The following is a 21259-nucleotide window of genomic DNA, read 5'->3' on the forward strand; positions in this document are numbered from 1 at the left end:
AAAACACCTCATTTCATACAATTTGGTCATTTTGTCATTTTACAAAATTACCCCTAAAGTTTTACTTTTATTCATTTTAGTCCTCGAGCTCAAAACATGCAAATTAACCATTTTAACCATAATTAAGCTTAGCCAAATGTTCATGGTATCAAAACAGTCCATAATTCACTTTATGGCAAAATTATAGTTTTGCCCCTAATATTTCAACTTCTTTACAATTTAGTCCCTATATCATAAAAATGAAAATTCATGAAATTGAGTAAAATTCTACTATAGACGAATATCACTAGTGTCTCTAGCAGCCCACACATTTCATTTATTTGACATTTTAACCACAAAGTTTTCATATTTATCGATTTAGCCCTTAATTGTCAATTTCACAAAAATTCACTTAACAAAAAGTGTTTAACTATCAACAATGACTCATATTCTTCCATTAAACTTCAAAGCCCTATTATACTCATCAATGGAAAATATCAAACTATTCAATGGTTTTGCAAAATAGTCCCCTCATTAGATAGATTCAGCAACAACGATCCCGAAAATATAAAAATAATTAAAAACGATACTAGAAATGCCTACCATGCATTAGTGAAAGTTGGAAGCTTCTTCCATGGCTTCTCAAGCCTTCATATTCTACTGGTAAAAGAGAATGAAAAAGATGACACCTTGATTCTTTTATTATATTCATTTTATTATTATTTTAACCAATTTACAATATTAACTTTTATACACTTTATTTATTACACCAAATGCCAAGCCATCATATCCCACTATCTCTTTAATGGGCTAATTACCAAATAAGGACTTCTACTTTTAAGTTCTATATCTATTTAATACCTTTAGGTTATAGAACACAACTTTTGCACTTTACACAATTTAGTCCTTTTGTTTAATTAACTATCGAAACGATAAAATTTTTCAACGAAACTTTAATACCATCTTATTGCCACTACGTAAATATTTATAAAATATTTACGACTCGGTTTATAGAAACAAGGTCCCGATACCTCATTTTCTAAACCCACTTGACCTTAGGGTCATACCACTTAAACTTAATAAATCGCTTATAAAACAAAAATCACAATATCAAAAACATTTTTAAAATCACAATTAACTCGTAAATATTAAATATAATATTTACCAACCTACTCGTTCGGATTTGGTGGCCCCGAAACCACTGTTCCGATCAACTCTAAAAAAAATGGGCTGTTACAATTTCCATACACAAAGGGCAGCCAAAATCAATCCCAATTCATGCTATACAAATATAACAATTTCACCTACTCAAATATATACCAAAACAACCATCTCACAAAGCATTATAAACATCTTACAAAAGTCATTAACAACCATTTCTAATAGCCAAACACACATCAATATTAAAATCATTTACAAACAAAATCTCATGACTATAATCACAACCAAAATACCACATCTAGCCTATACACACCATATACCATAATTGTATAATTCAAAAGTACAAACTTAGATGTTTGATAGTGCGATGATGCTCCAGATGGCTCCTGGATCCGAACTAGCCTTGATTCACTATAACACATAGAAAAATAACACAAAATAAGCTTCATAGCTTAGTAAGCTCGAACGTGAATAACTTAATTCATCGAATAAATGCAAATCAACCAATTACACATGACAAAACCATATACACATTAACTACAAACCTTTCTCATGTCTCAAAACATGATCAAATACAAACTCATCGAACTTTCACTATTTAATACTCGAATAGGTTCTGTACATACCTGTATTGCTTCGTACTAACCTCTTTCTCAACCACATCATTCGTTTACCCATTGAACCATTCGGAATAGAAATCGCATACTTAAGAGTCCTGTACGATAAGTACCTATACCATGGCCCATAGCCAACTCAAGGTAACTTATTCGAAGAACTATTATCATGGCCCGAAGCCAAATCATCCGATATGCATGGCCCAAAGCCAAATTGGTAAAATACGCACCAAAGTGCTAATATCATAGCCTGAAGCCAACTCAATGTATCATTTACTCACATGTCAATAGTATCCAAAACTATTCTTAAGGTTCAACCGGGCTTTCACACTTTTCGTTTCTATCATCGAATGCATTTGTAGAGTCGTTTTCACAATTCATACATTAACCATAATCCTGTTTTAACAATTTATGCAATATTAAAGGATTTTAACATACATTTATAATATAATCATCACATACGAACTTCCCTCATATTCGGAATTGATGGATCGGGTCAACTACTCAATAAACTTTTTCCCCCGATCTAAATCTGAATTCTTTCTTTCTTGATCTATATGAATTCAAAATTAATTTATTTATTCATCTACTCATTTAATTTATCCAAAAATACATATTTGGGAATTTTTACACATTAGCCCCTAAACTTTTGCATTTAATCAATTTAGTCCCTATTTCACAAATACATAAAATTCACACAATTCAACAAAACCCTTGCTTGGCTGAATTATTTATAGGTCTCTAGCAGCCCAAAACTTTCATCTATTTCATATTTCAACCACACAATTTGCATATTTCACAATTTAATCCCTATTATGCATTATCATCAAAAATCACTTAACAAAACATGTAAAACTATCATCAAGCTTTGATATTTCAACATTAAACATCAAAGAACACATAGATTCAATAATGACAACTCCCAAAATCTTTAATAGTTTCGAAATCTAAGGTACGGGCTAGCTAGATTGAGCTACAACGATTACAAAAACATAGAAATCATCAAAACCGAGCTAAAATCACTTACCAATTTAACCTTGCAAGTGCCAAACCCTAAAACAACTTCTATGGTTTCTTCTTCTTTGTATTTTCAGCTAAAAAACATGAGCATGAAGTTTAAATTGATTTTATTTTATTTATCTTATGTTAATTACTAATTTACACATATACCTTTAATTATAAATATATTAAAACATATATTGGATGGCCATAATTGTCCACTTACACTAATCATGGACTAATAACATTATAAGGACCTTTGATTTATTAAATCATAGCAATTAAACACCTTGAACAAGTAGAATGCAACTTTTGCATTTTACGCAATTTAATCCTTTTTTATCAAATTAACCAACCAATCGATAAAATTAGCTCACGAAATTTTCACAAATATCAAATAACATGCTGTAAATACTGAAAATAATATTAAAATAATTTTTCGACATCGAATTTGTGGTTTTGAAACCACTGTTCCGATTTAGCTAAAACCAAGCTGTTATAGAAATAAATCATTTTAGTAGTGACATTAAGTATTTGTTATAGTGAAATTAAAATCAATAGTGATATATGTGTTTGAATCCTAACACAATTGTAGTGGTGAGATGAAAATTGAAAATCATATTTAAGGACATAATATTAAATGAATGTATATATAATAAAAATAAAACTTTATTAAATCATATCTATATTAAATAATAAAACTAAACAATAGTTAAAAGTTATTAAAATTATATTCATATTAAAATTATTTAAATTATATAATACTAAAAATATATTAATTTTTTAATATTAAATAATAATTAATATTATATTTATAATAAAATTGATATAAAAATAATAGTAATTCAGGAGAAAAGAGGAAGGTAAAATAGAATTTACATCTTCCATTAGATTGGCGATGACTCCACTAGAGGTATTGTGCTCTTATTAAAAATTGGGGTGTGTAAAGTTGGCTTTTTTTCACTAGAGGGGTGCCAAACAACCTCCAAATTGATGCTACGGTGAGATTAGAAAAAATAAAGGAAAATTTGAGGTGGATTCCATCATACACGTTTGAATATAAAGGAAGCCTTCGCTTGTTTACAAGTGATACAACTAGATCAAATTCTTTTCAACAATTTTTCGCATATTAGGCCAATAAAAATATTCATGTAAAATTTCATAAGTCTTAATAACACCAAATGGCCCATAAACCCATTACTATGGACTTCCCTAACTAACAATTCTCGTATAAAACAACTTTGCAAGTAAAGTCTATTATTTCGAAAAAGATACCTCCTATGCTTATAAAAATTATTGAATGCATCATGTTTGCATGTCTTATAAATGCTTGAAAAATCAAAATAAGTTGCATACAAATATTTGATATACTCAAATCTTAAAAATTTAGCATTCAAAGTACTAAGTGTCGCTCTTTAATAATGCATCAACCACTATATTATCCTTACCTTTCTTGTATCATATCACATAAGGAAAAGATTTAATGAATTCGACTCATTTCGCGTGTTGCTTGTTCAACTTACCTTGCCTTTTTAGGTGCTTAAGCAATTCATGCTTAGTGTAAAATCAAAAACTCTTTTGGCAAGAGGTATGTTGCGAAACTTGCAACACCTTTATCAAGGCATACAATTCTTTATCATTGGTCGAGAAGTTCAATTGTGGTTCATTAAGCTTCCCATCAAAGTAGGAAAATAATTTGTTATCTTGCATAAGGACTGTGCCAATATCTACAATAGAAGAATCAAAATTAAACTCAAAAGTCTTATTTAAATTGGTAAAACAAAAATGAGAGCATTACATAATTTCTCTTTTAAGTTTATTAAATGTCTTTTCTTTCATGAGTCAAATTAAAGAACATTTCATTTTTAATAAGTTCTATCAAATGAGAAGCAATAATGGAAAAATAGAAACAAACATACCATAGAAACTTATTAAACCAAGACAAGATCTTACCTCAAAAATTGTAACACCCCTTGCTCGACTCGATCATCGAGTTTGAGCTACAGAATGCTACACTCATTTCTGAAGCAACAATAACTGAATATATACGCAATTTATGTCATTACACATTTGAATACGAGTAGTACATGCATATAGTATGATACACAATTATTTTCAAGTCTTACATGAGCTTACAAAAACTCTTATGCTAACTTGAGCTTGAATTAGGACCAAAATGTAAAGTTTTAAAATTATTAGGTCGACGTCACGACTTCATTATCTCTTTGTCACGATGTTTGCAACTCAGTGAGTCATGTTACGACAACGTGTATATTCGTCGCAGTGCTACTCTTTGTCAGATGACGTTACGACGTCAAGGACTTGTGGTTGCAATGTTGCCCTTGTTTTTGGAAAAATACATATTTGGTACCTAATTCAATTGACTTCAAACCATATATTAAGTGTTTCATTCAACCTTACACAAGAATAAAACCATTAAACCAATCCAGTGACAACCAATTCAAGTATCTAACCATTTAAATCAACTTTTTTATAGCATACAATCCAACCATTCAACATTTAAACATATTCAAGTCCATTTCACTTATCCATTCCAAAATGCTTTTATTACAATCTCAAAAATGTTCATTAAAGCAATTGAAAACTAAGAAATTCAAAGAGATTGACATGAATCAAACAAAGCATACACTAGCTATAAAACATGTTTAACAATTAGCTTATCATCCCCAAATCATTAATTCAATTTAACCAATTCATATAGTCTAAATGATAGCTTTAACATACCAAACCCTTCAAAAGTAAAATAATCATCCACATAGTATCGAACTTAACCAAAATATGTACCACTAAGTTTTATACCAAATAGTATATTCAAAATCAATCATCACCACAATTAATAGAAGACTATCAACTCCAAAATGACCATTTGCACACTAAGAGCCCTTATGTACATGCCACATAACCTAGACTCAAATTAAACATATAATTATCGTCTTTGGATAGTGCGTTCTCCTCACTAATCTGACTCGACAAGTTTCGTAAGGTAACAATCTACAAGGAAATGAAACAATTAGGTAAGTATTAAGAACTCTTAGTAAGTTCAAATGGAATCACTACACATAGGTTGATCATTTTAATCATAATTAAACTAATAATTTTGACATTCAACATGACTACCCTTGGCACTAATGACATAGCTAGTCACATAACAACATTACCAATCAAGTGTGTTAGTCATGTTTCCATATCATGAGTAATATTAATACATTAATGGAATCACATGCCAATTACATATCAGATATCAACATATATACTATCTCATTGCCAATTCGAATTTAAGTTTCCATTTCCATTCAATTGAATATCGCCCGGTAGAACTATAGTAAAAAAGGCTCAGACACACAAAAGTAAGTTGCTCATAGAAGTTGACAAAATATCAGGGTTGCTTACACAAGCAAACATTATAACAAGGTTACCCATCTGAGCTAAACCTATGATATATAAAATCTCTGATCAAGCGTGCGTATAACCCTAATGGCATGTCATCCGTATCCTAACATTTCACTAAGTTCACACAGGCATCATTTTCGTATATATGTCATTACAATCCCAGTACACAATTACATATTTCATTTGCAACTTCTATAATCAATCAAGTTTTATATTTTTTCACCCTGTACTATTTCATAACAGCCAATATTCACATGACTTTTCAATTCAGTCCATTTTAAGCTACACATGTCAAATTCACTAAATTCTACTTATAGCTAAACATATAGATGAAATCAAATACAATTCACACATAATATAAAACAAGATAGTAAGTTCCACATGAACTTACCTATTCAAAATGTGAAAAGAGGATACTTCAGGGATTAATCTGCAATTATAGTTTTTTCCTGATTAACTTTACTTTGATCCAATTTTTGATCTATAGAATTATTTTATGACATCAATTAATACCAAATATTTTCATACTATGCTATGATATGCATGATCTTATAGAAATCTAGTTTGAAATTTCTCCCACATTTTATTCAATTTAGTCATTGAACTCGAGATAAACATAACTTTTTATTCCTAGCTTTGGATTAAAATTCGTATTCATGTGTTCTCATTAAGGGCCTTATACATCCTATTTCTAACATAATTTCATGACAAGTTTCACATTCATTCAATCTAGTCTTTAATGTAACAAAGTTAATAATAAGCTAAATTAATTTGACAATTTAGTTTTGTGACAGCCCAAAATTGACCCTAGTCGGAAGGTGGTCTCGGGACCACAAAACTGAGGCATAAAAATAATTTAAAATTTATTTCGATGCCTATAATATGTGTGTATTCATGTATGACATTTTTTGATGATTGATTTAGTGTTATAAAGGTGAATTTCACTAGAAAGGACCTAGTAGTGAACTTTGAAAGTATGATGGGGAAATGTGTGATGACTAATTAAAGCATGCATGCAAAATAATGGACTTGCATGTCAAATTCCCTTTGTACAAGTGATGGCCGCCATGACAAAGAGATATGGGCTAAACATGTCATGAAACATGTTTTGTTGGGCATTAGGGAGAAATAATAAACAAATAAGCATGGGTAAGAAAAGAATGAAAAAAATGTGTGTGAGTGTGGTAATCCCCCCTTGCCGTGAGTTGAGAAAGAAGGAAGAAAAAATTTGTTGTGTTCATCCTTTCTCATCTTTTGGCTGAAAATCATAAGGAGGAAGAAAGAGGATTTTTGCTTCATGCTTGGTTTAGAAGAGATCTAGAAGGCGATTTGGCTAAATTGGCATCAAGATTAAGGTATGTATGAGGTTGTGTTAGGAGTTTCATGCATGTTTTGGTTGCTAACTTGATGTGCATGTTAGCCATGGCTCAAATCTTTGTTATGCCATGGAAATGGTATTTGGCCAAAGTTGTTATGGTGATAAAGCCATTGCATGCTAAGTGTGAAGCTTGATGATGATGCATGCAATGATGGATTGTCTACTCATGAGTAAGATTTTGAGTTTTCTTTTTGTTTAACCATGATTGAAGTTGAAAAGGGGCATGATTGTCATATTCGGCCATGATGCATTCATGAGCATGGTTCATACTTCTTGCATGTTAGTTAAAATTTGTATTTTTGGATGGCTATGGACACCTTGAAATTCGGCCATGCTCATATTGGCTATGAAGTAAGTGATGAATATATTGGTTTAAAGAAGAAGATGTTGAAGAATGCTTGTGAAATTGCAAGCACAATTCGGCCTAGCACACATATAAGTGCTTGATGCTATATTATAAGTTTTGGGCCACAATGTGCAAAGCATTAACTAGTAAAATGCATGCTGTTTTTGTGAGGTATTAAGTGCATAATTGGCCTCAACATGTACATGAATATTCGGCCTTGGGTAGCCTATTGAAGGCCTTAGCTTTTCCTTGATGCTCAAATAAATTGTATTGAATTGCTTGATGTAGTATAAAATGTGCATGACCATTGTGTATTCAAGCTAAAGAGTGGCCATATGACCATTTAAACTCCTTGTCATATTCGCCATAAGCAAGCACAATGAGGTTTTAATAAATTGAATTTGTTTGAATTAGCTCAAGCGCTAAGAGGGCCACAATTGGACAAGGGGAAGGAAAAAGTGATCGAATAGCCGAAAAAGCCGTTCGACAACATCCGAGGTAAGTCCTCAAGAAGTGACCTTACTTGAATTATGTGAGATGAAGTATGGATGTGTATGATTATTGATTTATGTGTGTATGAGAAATTGAATGATACCCGGGCTAAGTCCCGAAGGCGAATATGCTTGTGAATATATGTGCGTTTGAGCCTTAGTAACGAAAATGAAATATGTCCAATGATTATTGATGTATGTGTACATGAGAAATCGAATGATATCCGGGCTAAGCCCCGAAGACAATTATGCTGGAAATTATATCCGGGTTAAGACCCGAAGGCAATTGTGCTAGTGGCTATATCCGGGCTAAGACCCGAAGGCATTCGTGCGAGTTATTCTATCCGGGCTAAGACCCAAAGGCATTTGTGCACGTGATTATATCCGGTTATATTCCGAAGAATCTTGGGCTGGAGGTGAGTGTTGGTTGCTGTAATGAATTCAATTAGTACACTCGAAAGGCCCAAAGGATAAGGTACGTTATATGTGCATTGGAAAGTCGACATGTTTGAGCAACATTCGCTCAATCGACTAATGAATTTCAGTTATTGAATTGATTGATACTTTGTGAAAGTATATAATGATGAAGTGTGAAGTAAGAATGTGTATTAATGAAATGATGCATTTGACTATGTGAATGTATTGCTGTAATTAGAGTTGATTATATTCCTTGAGACTTACTAAGCATAAAATGCTTACTCCGTTGCTTTGACTCTCGGTTTTCTAGATTTCGCTCGATAGCAATCGGATTCGGGATCGTTGAAGTCAAGTCATCCACACTATCAAGCCCCCATTTTGGTATAAATTCTTGGTTGAACTTGAAATGGCATGTATAGGACTACCCTTGTTGGTTAAATATGTTGTGATGTATATATGTACGGCCATGCGAAAATGGCTCGTAAAAGTGAAGTATCGACTTAGACTAATTGTGGTTTGTATGTATATATATTTGGTGTCATGATGTGGCTATGACTTGGAAATGGGAATGTTGGTCACATGATCAGCCATTGGCATGGTTAAAATGATCATATATGAACCTATGTATGGCAAGACTAGTTGGTTCATGGAGACTACCAAATAGGTAAGACCTACCTTAGAAAACAGATGCTGCCAGCTGCAGTGACGTGAATGTGAAAAATCACCAAAATTCGTAGGATTGGAATTAAATAGTGAATAAGCTATGTAAATAAACCTTGATGAGTCTATTTTCATATGGAAGAAACGAAATGGTCATAGGAGTTACTTGTTAAGAGATATTAAAGCTATTGTGAGACAGGGCCAGAATGGTTTCTGGGTCCCCTGTTGCAACTTTAAAAATTTACTATAAATTATCCAGAAATAATTAGGAGTCATGCCTTATATGTGCAGATTCCATTTTGAGTCTAGTTTCATTAGAAACAAACGGTACCAGTATTAAAGCCCTGTACAGAGAGATATTCAAGTTGTAACGCGCGAAGGTCAGAGCAGTCGATCCCTGTAACAGGGTGACTTTAACTAATAAACTGTACCAATTGGCCCGACCAAAAATTCTAGAAATAAATCCATGGATGGATATATGAGTCTAAATTCAGGGAAAATTTACGAAACCAGTTTCCGAGTTTTGAAACTCGAGATATGATTTTTAAGGCGACAGTGACGCAGTTTTCCAGCCCGACTGGAAATGTCAAATTGGTGGGCAAAATATGTGGACTTGACTTGTTAACCCCTCGTGTCCGACACCGGTGATGGTCTCGGGATCGGGGTGTTACAAGTTTCATATTATAAGCTTAACATCTATCAATTTCAAGCTTAATTCTCCAAGAAATAAACAATGATAACTTTCTAAAACTTTAATAGTTTTACAAATTGGTACATGGGCTAGCTAAATCAAACTCCATGACCATAAATCTATAAAAATTTCATGAAAAAGGACCTAATTACCTTAGTTTTTCCTTGGTCGAATGCTACAAAGCTTGGGAGTTTTTCTTTGTTTCCACTAATGGTGGACAGTTCTTTTTTGAAGAAGATAGTAGAATTTTCCACTATCTCAACTTTTTTATACTTTAATTAGTCTTAGGTAATTTAGTTTAATTAACTTAACTTGGTTTAATTAACTTTAATTTAACTATTATTTATTCTTAATAATATTTGAAACTCATGGCCACTAATTCTCAAATATGCATGGTCTAATTCCTAATTTAGACCTTTTGTTAATTTCTATTTAGGTCCTTAAACCTTTGACCAATTAAAAACTTATAGCGATTGGACTTTTACAATTTAGTCATTCGACCTTAATTAACTATTATTTTGACAAAAGTTTTGGACCAATCTTTAATATATTTTTATATTATTCTCGTAAATATTCATATTACATATTTAGACTCAATTTACAGAAATGGAGTTTTGAAATTGCATTTTCTGGTATCATTAAAAATCGGGCCGTTACAAAAATGGTTTAAGGCCTTTCTTCAAAGCTTTTACATTTTTCTTATCCAATTTAATTCATGAAGAATTTATTATAAAACTTAAAAGGTAGCCTTATCCATAAAAAATGCACTTATCACTCTTAGAAAAAATTTGTTCTTGTATTAACACAGTTAATACTAATTTTATATGCTCAATATTATGAATTAGTATGTTATCAAACATGAAAGTTCTAAAAGCATTAATGAAACAAAATGGCATCACTAACCACTCATAAAATTCATATTTAGTTTTAAAAGCTAGTTTCCATATTATTATTTGATGGAAACCACTTTTTAAGTCAAAGTTTAAAGAAAATGTGTGAACTATTTAACTCATCAAGCATGACATATAACTGAGGAATTAGATGTTTATACTTTACCATAATCTTGTTGACCACTTGACAATCCAATAAACATTCTCCACGAACCATCTTTCTTAGGCACAAGAAGCACTAGAACTACATAGACTTAGACTATCACGAATGAGGTTTTTCTCTAGGAGGTCTTCAACTTGCTTTTTCAATTCTTTAGTTTCTTCAAGATTGCTTCAATAAGTTAGTCTATTTAGAATGCTTGAAATAGGCACAAAGTCTATTTAATGTTCAATCCTGACGCAGAAGCACGAGATCAAATCAAAACCCAAATAAATCAAACTCAAACGATTGAACCTTGATAGGATAACTTGGTACGCAAGATGCCTTGATTAATTTTGGAAATTTCCAAAACGAAAACTTAATTAAAACAATGAAATTAAGAGAGAAATTAATCAAGAAATCAAATTAAAGTAAATAAGAGAAGATGTTATTGAATTTCGAATGGAAGAAAGCTCTTTCTTTTGCAAAGATCCCCAAGGAATTATGAAAATTTCAAAAAAAAGAAAAAGAAAAAGCAATGGTTAAAATTAAAAGAGAAACCCAAAATTTAAAATGGAAAATAATCAAGAAGCAAGGATTAAGAAAGATCTATTGAAACTGAATGAATTTACGACTATCCTCAATTGGAAGGAACACTTACCATACACCAATCTAAGCTTGACCGAACAAAAACTCATCCTTGGAGGTTTCTTACTCTTTAAAATCGGTTAGGGCAAGGAAAATAAAGATGATATCATTTTTTTTTGTTTTGTTTTGTTTTAACATTATTTACCTAATTACCTTTTTAACCTTTAAAAATTTTATTAATTTCAAATTAAACCATGCCATAAAAATCCACTATCATTATATATATTGTATGATTACCAGCCAAGTCCATGTGGTTTTATTTCCATAGCCTTGTAGCCTTTTTTAACTAATAGAACTCCACTTTTATACTTTTTATGATTTAGTCCTTTTCACTTAATTAATCATGCAAACATCAAAATTTCTGAACAAAATTTTAATACAAAATTTCTAATATCCCATAAACATTAAAATAATAATAAAATAAAAATTTACTTGTCAGATTTGTGGTCCCAAAGTCACTGTTCTGATTTCACTAAAAATGGGTTATTACAGCAGTTACCAATTATACCACCTTTCATTGAAAATAAAATTTGGCCAAATACAACGATATATACTTCTTTGAGGCCAAACTACCACCAGGAGTCATCGACCACGACAACCTTCACTCTAACACCCCAAAACCTAGCCTAGAAGTTTAGACCGAATCTTGGAGGTTATATTGATCACCAAAGTGATAGTAGAAAGCTTTTACAAAACAAGTTGTTTTAGACTGTGTCAGAAAACTATTGCTTTAATTGAGCTCAATCATTTTTAAAAAATGTTGAAATCAAAATGATAGTTAGGATAAGATGAAACATGTCGAAAATAAAATCCCCAATTCCCAACTTCAGTATAAATAACAATTATGTGTATATGACACAAAATTCGTACCACAGTTTTTAAAACAGTACTTACTGTCCAAAACCATTTATTTAAACTCAGAATTAAAGAAATACTTTATTAGCCAAGTCCAGCTTCAGAACGCGAGAGTACCTAAAAGGGAAACCTAAGGGGGTGAGTTACACGAGTTCTGTATGAGTTCGAAAAACGAAAACAAAAGATGGTAGTCCAACGGATGGTTAAGAAAATTAATCATATGCTTACAAATCACATATGGATAACTCAAACGACAATTTGCTAAACTGAGAGATAACATTAACAAACCTAACTCAAATACGTTTTCATTCCAAGCACACATGTACCAATACAGATATGGATTAATTAGAGCATTTTATTAAGATGCTAACTAATCAAGCAAGCAGACATAGAATCAGAAGTGTGAATTATGCAAAAATCAAAAATCCCACCCAACCAACTGAACACCACTTCGACCACCCAGTACACCACATATAAGCTATATCAAGCCCAACAAACCCTACACACAAAGGACGTTGAAAAGCCCATCTAACCCTACACACCACGTATGTGAAACTAAGCCACTAAAGTATCAATATGCAACTAAGCTAGCATATGTACAATACATTACAGCAAATCGCTATACAAATGTGTTGCAGTTAAAACTACCAAATCAGATTAGACTTCCTTCTTTCCGTAACCAAACCCAAAATTTTATTGAAATGTATGTATGCAAACAGATCAATAACAGACTTACAGAAACAATATACACAACTTACAAATAGTCGTACATTAGTCAAACAGGATCAGAGGTACACATTTCTAATCTACCAGATTTAGAATCAGTTTTAACGGTACTTAATTACTAGGTAACATCACTTAACACTTAATCAAACTATTAAATTATTGCTACGAATACGAGTAATTCATAAGTTGAGGCCAAAACAAAGTCCCAACCACTCTTATTAAGACCTAGCAGGTCAGACACAGTATGTGGAAGTCTCACACGCTCGTGTGCCCACAGGACACGGCCGTGTGTCTGGCATACACACTCGTGTGAAAATCTACTAAAATCCCCAAAATCAGCCACACAGCTGTGTGGCACCAAAATTCTTCTAAATCCCTAATTTTTTCAATTACACACGGTAGTGTGGTCCGCTCGTATGGAGTATACGCGTATGTGGCCACTCGTGTGGTCACAAAACCGCAACGACTCAAGCTGCAAAACATGCCTTTCTTCCCCGAAACGAATTCCTAATAATAGTAGTTCCAAAATTCACTCTTAAACTGATTAAAAATGATGTAACCATTATTAAAATGATTCCTATCTACTTTAATCCCAAAAACATACTATATAATTTTAGTAACATACAAGATATAACCAAATTCCAAAGAATCCATCATCGAAACTAAACCATTCAAAAATACACCCGTAATTATAGAATTTTACGAAACCAAATTAGAATTTCAAATAATAAAAAGGAAAATTTTCGGACCCATACCTGATACACAATTAAAATGCCCAAACAATCAACACCTCAAATCCACCGATTTCAGAACCCCTGTCGACGAAATTGCAAAACAAAGCAAAAGAAATGGAGTAGAAGCCAAGGAACAGAGTTCTAACTGATAGAGAGAAGATGAAGGAAAAAAACAAGAATATGATAAAGGAAATGTAGGAGAAAAAAAAAACGTGCAACTCTTTTTGGGATTTTCTATTTTAAAAAATTAAAATTAAAATAAATAGATATTTTAGGAGCTTAAAAAAAAAAGCCAAATCTGAAATAAAATTACTCCCTCAAACACACATGAGGATTCAAACCTAGAACCTAAAGGCGAACTAACACACAACCAACCACCAGACCAGCATGCCAATTTTGACACTAAAACGTGGAAACTAACCCAATTGTTCAACGTACTCAATGACCCTTACTTCAAACCTCAAATCTTCTAACCCCAAAATTTGAGGTGTTACAACTCACCTTCCCTTAAATAAATTTCGTCCCTGAAATTTCCCGCTAACAGAACAAATTCTTAACCTTGGGACTACCACTATGCTCCCACTACACACTCTAAACTTGAACACTACCATACTATATTCTAACCTTAAAAACTCACACACATACTCCAAACATTTAACCACTGAAGTAGATACTCATTCACCTGAATACATACTTACAAACATTGTCCAACGAATAAACATTCAATGTTATTCTAATAAATAACACACAGAGAATCATAACAACCTATAATAGTACCTGCCTCAACGTCGCCGAGGACATTCCCTAATCTGATACCCCAGGGACCCAAACCTAAGGCACGCTCTCGACTTTTTTCAACAGTAACCCAGATGGCTCCTCTTATAGTGGCCACAAATTAGAACGTCTGCACCACTAATTGAACCTTCAATATTACCGTTACTGACACTCAATTGCATTTTTACACGCTTCGCAGACCGAGGCTCCAACCTCGAAGGACTACGATCTCTTTTCTGACCACAATCCACACACCTACCTTGAACCAACTCTCTATTTCTCTCTAAATTAGCCTCAAAAACTTTTTCTAGATCCTCTCTCACTACTCGAGTCAACACCTCAGTACCAACCTCTGGGTTATCACTACCCGAAGCTGGCGGAACAACATTGACTTCTGACTCCTGAATAGGTGCACGTCTTGAAGAAGCTGACAAACCCTCGAGATTCTTACTAGACTAATCTTCGTGATCTCGCTTACCACAAAATCCATATCGAACCTCGTAACAATCTCTAAAGAAGTCTACATTTTCCAACATTGAACACAAATAAATACCTAAGCAATACGATTCTAATCTTACGGAACTAGTCTTACAACTTCCTAAGTTTCGCATGAACTGGCATTGGAGTCCCGGACATCTCATTTTCACAAAAAAATTTTCTAAGACACAAATCATTTTAAAATACTGTGGTATAGTTTATCAAAAAATAAAAAAAATTAAAAACGAACATGCGCGTACACGAATACGTAAATACACAAGCAGAGTTTTTAAAAACCTGGCTCTGATACCACTAAATGTAATGCCCCAAAACCCAGCCTAGAAATTTAGACTGAATTTCGGAGGTTACATTGATCACAGAAGTGATCGTAGAAAGTTTTTACAAAACAAATTGTTTTAGATTTCGTCAGAAAACTGTTGCTTTAATCAAACTCAATCATTTAACAAAATATGCCAAAATAAAAACGATAGATACGATGAAACATGTTCGAAAATAAAATCTCCAATTCCCAACTTCAATACAAATAACACCTACGTGTATATGACACAAAATTCGTACCACAGTTTTCAAAATAGTACTTACAGTCCAAAACCATTTATTTAAACTCAGAATTAGAGAAATACTTTATTAGCCTATTTAAAAACCTATCACTCTGAGGCTTCCAACATACCAAGTCCAGCTTTAGAACGTAAGAGTACCTGAAAGGGAAAATTAAAGGGGTAAGCTACACGAGCTCAGTGTGAGTTCGAAACAGATGAAAACAAAAAATGGTAGCCCGACGGATGGTTCAGAAAATGAATTATATGCTTACAAATCATGTACGAATAACTCAAATGACAATCTGCTAAACTGAGAGTTACATTAACAAACCTAACTCAAATACGTTGTCATTTTAAGCATACATGTACCCATACAAATATGGATTAATTAGAGCATTTCATTGAGGTACTAATTAATCAAACAAATAGACATAGAATCAGAAGTGTGAATTATGCAAAAATCATAAATCCTACCCAACCAATCGAACACCACTTCGACCACCCAGCACAATACATATGAGCTATATCAAGCCCAACCAACCCTGCACACCACAAAGGACCTTGGAAAGCCCATCCAGCCATACACACCACATACGTGGAACTAAGCCACTAAAGTATCAATATGCAGCTGAGCTAGTATATGTATAGTACATTACGGTAAATCGTTGTACAAATATTGTAATAGCCCAAAATTGGGTCTAGTTGGAACAGAGGTTTTGGGACCACAAAATCTGAGATAGAAATAATTATTTTATGATTATTTTGAGGTTTATGATATGATTGCATGATTTTGTGAAAATTTCGTGAAGAAATTCTATGCATAAAGTACTCAATTTGAAGTTAGGGACTAAATTGAATAAGTTGCAAAACCTGTATTCTAGAAGTTTCTAGTATGAAATTGCTTTGAAATATTAATTAGGAGGTCTTAAATAGCAATTTGACCAATTTCTAACTGATGGGAAAAAATTGGACATGGATGGAATTTTTGAAAGTTTAGAAAGGAAGGGCATTTTGGTCATTTGGTAATTAAAAGAAATAAAAAGGGAAAATAAAGCCAAAATTGACTCATCTTTTTCATGGAGGCCGAAATTAGCATGGGGGAAGCCATGTCTAGGGTTTTCAAGCTTTCCAAGCTCAATAGTAAGTCTATTCTAACCTCGTTTTTCAAGTTCTTTACGTTTTTGGAATCCCGGTAATTTGATTAAGCTTATTCTAGCAATAATTTAAGCTAGGGTTCATATTTGGAAAAATACCCATAGGTGAAATGTGTTTATTTTTCTGTTTTATGATAGAATACGAAGTTTTAAATTATGTTAGACAACTTGTGCTACTCGGTTTTGAGTGAAAACGAGTAAAAGGGCTTAATCGATAAAAATACCTAATAGTCATAAGTATATGTTAGAGTGCGAATTTGATGTTGCCATACAAGGTAAAAGTGATCATCATGTCATAAAACATAAGAATAAGGGATGAAGTTTAATTCCCGAGCCTAGGGGCAAAAGTGTAAATATGCAAAAGTTTAGGGGCAAAATTGTAATTTTTCCAAAGTTTGAGTTAAGGACTGTTTTGAATAGTACATTAATTAAATAAGTAAAATATGATATTTTAGATCCCGAAAAACGAGATTTGAACCTGGAATGAGAGAAAAATCGAAAATTGTGAAAGTTGGTAAAATGGTCGTTTTAGTATCGAGGTAAGTTCATATGTATAATAAGCATTAATTTATGCATGTTTCAATGTAAAATTGATAATTTATTATAATTTTCGAGGTGTTGAAAGTATGTAAGTTGGTATGATAATAATACAACAATAATCTTTGTAATTTATATTTGTAAGTTAAATTTAGTGAATTAATTGAATTATGTTAAATTAAATGATTATGGTGCCAAGTTTATTTAAAAATATGTCTATGGTACATGAAGTGCATTGAATTATCATACATAAATGTGATTTCTATGATTATGGATATTATGGGAAATTGTAAGTTCATATGATTTTTAATAAGCCAATGTGTAATTTAATGTTATTGCCTTGATATTAAATGAGATGTAAGGTTATATGTAAGTAATACATCAATATTACTTGTATTATAATATTTTATAATAATATTGGAAATATGTTTGTGGATAATTACTTGATTAGTGAAATTGTTGGAAAAGAGAGAGAAATCCCGGTTGAACCTTCGGAAAAATTGGATGATACAGATAGTATGTAGCTAGGTCACATGTATGGTGTTGGGTGCACATCATGTGTACAAGAGAGCTACAAGACATTATTATGTAGCTAGGTCGCATGGGTGATACTATGTGTACACCATGTAGACAAGAGAGCTACGGGATATATGTAGCTAGGTCGCATGCTTGGTTCCAAGTGAAGGACACCATGTAGACATGAGAGCTACGAGATAAATTGGCTAGGTCACATGGGTGGTACTGAGTGTTCACGATGTGTACAAGAGAGCCGAACTATATGATGGGTGGAGCTATGTGCTGAAACCACAAAGTATCGAGGATAGATCCGAAGTGTTCAACGAGAGACTCTCTATGTATTGCTTTGTGAGTTTTGTGATGAATAAGTGCAGGAACTTGGTTATGTGAATGATGTGTTCATTAAGTGACCAGGATGTGGTAAGGTTATAAACAAGTAAGTTATACATGAGGATGATTTCATGGTGACCTTGTGATCATGGGCCTATACTTGTGATGTATGAAATGTGGTGAAAATGATTTGTGATATGTATGTTAAAATGAGGTTAATACAAAGAAAGTGTGAAAGGGTGAATTAGCAATAAAACTATTTTGGACAGTAGCAGTATGTGATTTTGAAAAATCACCAAAAATAGTATAAATTGCATCAGAGACTGAATGAGATATCAAATTAAATCTTAATGCGTCTATTTTCATATAAAAGAAACAGATCAAGAAAAGGAGTTCTATATTTTGAGATATTTATGTTTTTGTGAGACTGGTTTAGAATGATTACGTGATCCCCTGTTCTGACTTTGGAAAATCAAAACAATTTGGATAAAACTAATTAGAGGATTAAACTTATATTTTTAAAATCTCTAATGAGTCTATTTTCAAGATAAAGCAACAAGAACATTATCCGAGTTCTGTACTGTGAGATAATTAATTTTTAGTGAACAGAGGTCAGAACTATCAGAAAGTGAAACAGGGGAAATTTTAATGAATAAAATGTACTAATTGGCTGAACCAAAAATTATGAAAATTTTATGGTGGAAAGCTATGTGAGTCTAGTTTCAGGGGAAATTTATGGATCTTAATTTGGATATCTGTAGTTTGAATTATAAATAAGTAAGTGACTATGACTCGTGTGGACAGTTTGATGTGAGCATTTATTAGTAAATTGTGAAATCGTACTTACAAGAATGCTATATACATTAAGGATGTGGAATGGAGAGGAGGAGGAGGAAAATAAATATATGTGGAATACATGGAAACTATGGTATATGAAATATTGATATAATAAATTAAATGATATGTGTTTATAAGAAAAGCAGAAGAGAATGATATGTATCATGACATGTATATATATATATATATATATATATATATATGACTAGTCTCAATGTAATGCTTGTTGGGTATGGAGTTGAATTGAAATGTTTCAAGCAAACATGTTATTTTATGCATCCTAATTGTGGTATTTTATAAAGATATGATCTAGTTTTAAATATGAATGCTTGATGATTAAGTGAAGATATTTGGTAAGATGATAATCTTGGTATAAATGTATAAGTGGTACTATAATAAACAAGGTAAAATGAGTATGAGAGACACATGTATGATGACATACAAATGCTATGTTTGTGGTTTAATTGAGAATATTTAATCATTAAATGAATACCATGTTATATGCTTTTGATTTTGTATAAGTGTGTAAGAGATTAAGGTTGACCAAAGCTTGGAAAATAGCCTAAGTATATTCCACACAGGCAGAAACACGACCATGTGTCTCAGCCGTGTATGGAACACGACTTTGAGACACAGACGTGTGGAGCCTTAAAGCATGAAATTTCCAAGATTTTCGTGAGTTCTCGGTTTAATCCCGAACCCTTTCTAAAGTATGTTTTGGGCTTCGTAGACTCAAATAAGGGACTATGTGCAAGTGAATGAACGTTTTGAAATATGAATGAAATTTTATGCCTGTATTTTAGTTTAATGTTTTTATGTTTGTCCGATAACGCCTCGTACCCTATCCCGGCCTCGGGTACGGGTAAGGGGTGTTACAAATATGTTGCAGTTAAAACTGCCAAATTAGATCAGACTTCCTTCTCTTCATAACCAAACCCAAAATTTTATGCAAATGTATGTATGCAAACAGATCAATAACAGACTTACAGAAACAATGTACACAACTTACAAACAGTCGTACATCAGTCAAATAGGATCAGAGGTACACATTTTCAATCGACCAGATTCAGAATCAGTTTTAACGGTACATAATTACTAGGTAACATCACTTAACACATAATCAAACCATTAAATTAGTGTTATGAATACGAGTAACATATAAGTCCGGGCCAAAACAATCTCAACCACCCTTACTAAGACCTAGCCGAAGGTCAGAACACACAAAAACTCAAATAGGTCAAAATCTGACACAGAATGAAAATTTAAGAAATAGGGCCACACAGCCGTATAGAAGTGCCTAGGCCATGTGAGGGTCTATACGCCCATGTGAAGGAGACACACGCCCGTGTGTTCAGGGGACATGACCGTATGAACAAACCGTGTAACTCTCTGTCCAAATTGGCTCAAATAAGGTGCAGGGTAGACACGACAATGTAGAAGTCTCACACTCCCGTGTGTCCCAACCTAAAATTGAAATCTCTTACTGTCTACGAAAAAAAAAAAAAAAAGGAGAGAATTGTAACACCCCGTACCCGAGACAGTTGCCGGAGTCGAACACGAGGTGCTATCAGACTTAATTCATTTCTTTTCACAGTCCATTTCAAAAAAATTTCCAGACAAGCTGGCTAACTGCGTCACTGTCACCTTAAAAATCATATCTTGAGTTCCAAAACTCGAAAACCAGTTTCGTAAATTTTACCTGAAATTAAACTCATATATCCATCTACAAATTTTTTTCTAGAATTTTTGATTGAGCCAATTAGTATAGTTTATTAGTTAAAGTCTCCCCTGTTTCAGGGCTCGGCTACTCTGACCTTCATGCATTACGACTAAGATATCTCCTTGTACAGGGCTTCAATACTTATACCGTTTGTTTCTAAAGAAACTAGACTCGAAAAGGAATCTGTACATATAGGGCATGACTTCTAATTATCT

The 21259-nt window shown here is 32.7% G+C and overlaps 1 long non-coding RNA gene and 1 pseudogene across 1 annotated transcript; one reads left to right on the top strand and one right to left on the bottom strand.

The window, feature by feature from the left end:
• The window catches only part of LOC108481071 (uncharacterized), a 112575-nt pseudogene that overhangs the window by 75997 nt on the left and 15319 nt on the right, over positions 1–21259 (top strand).
• LOC128280148 (uncharacterized) lies at positions 11144–11920 on the bottom strand. The gene is made up of 2 exons (XR_008270379.1): positions 11838–11920; positions 11144–11431 (listed from the first exon to the last, which is right to left on the bottom strand). It is a non-coding gene; the product is annotated as an uncharacterized LOC128280148 (long non-coding RNA).

This window comes from Gossypium arboreum, chromosome 1 (assembly GCF_025698485.1).
Source record: "Gossypium arboreum isolate Shixiya-1 chromosome 1, ASM2569848v2, whole genome shotgun sequence".
NCBI lineage: Eukaryota > Viridiplantae > Streptophyta > Magnoliopsida > Malvales > Malvaceae > Gossypium > Gossypium arboreum.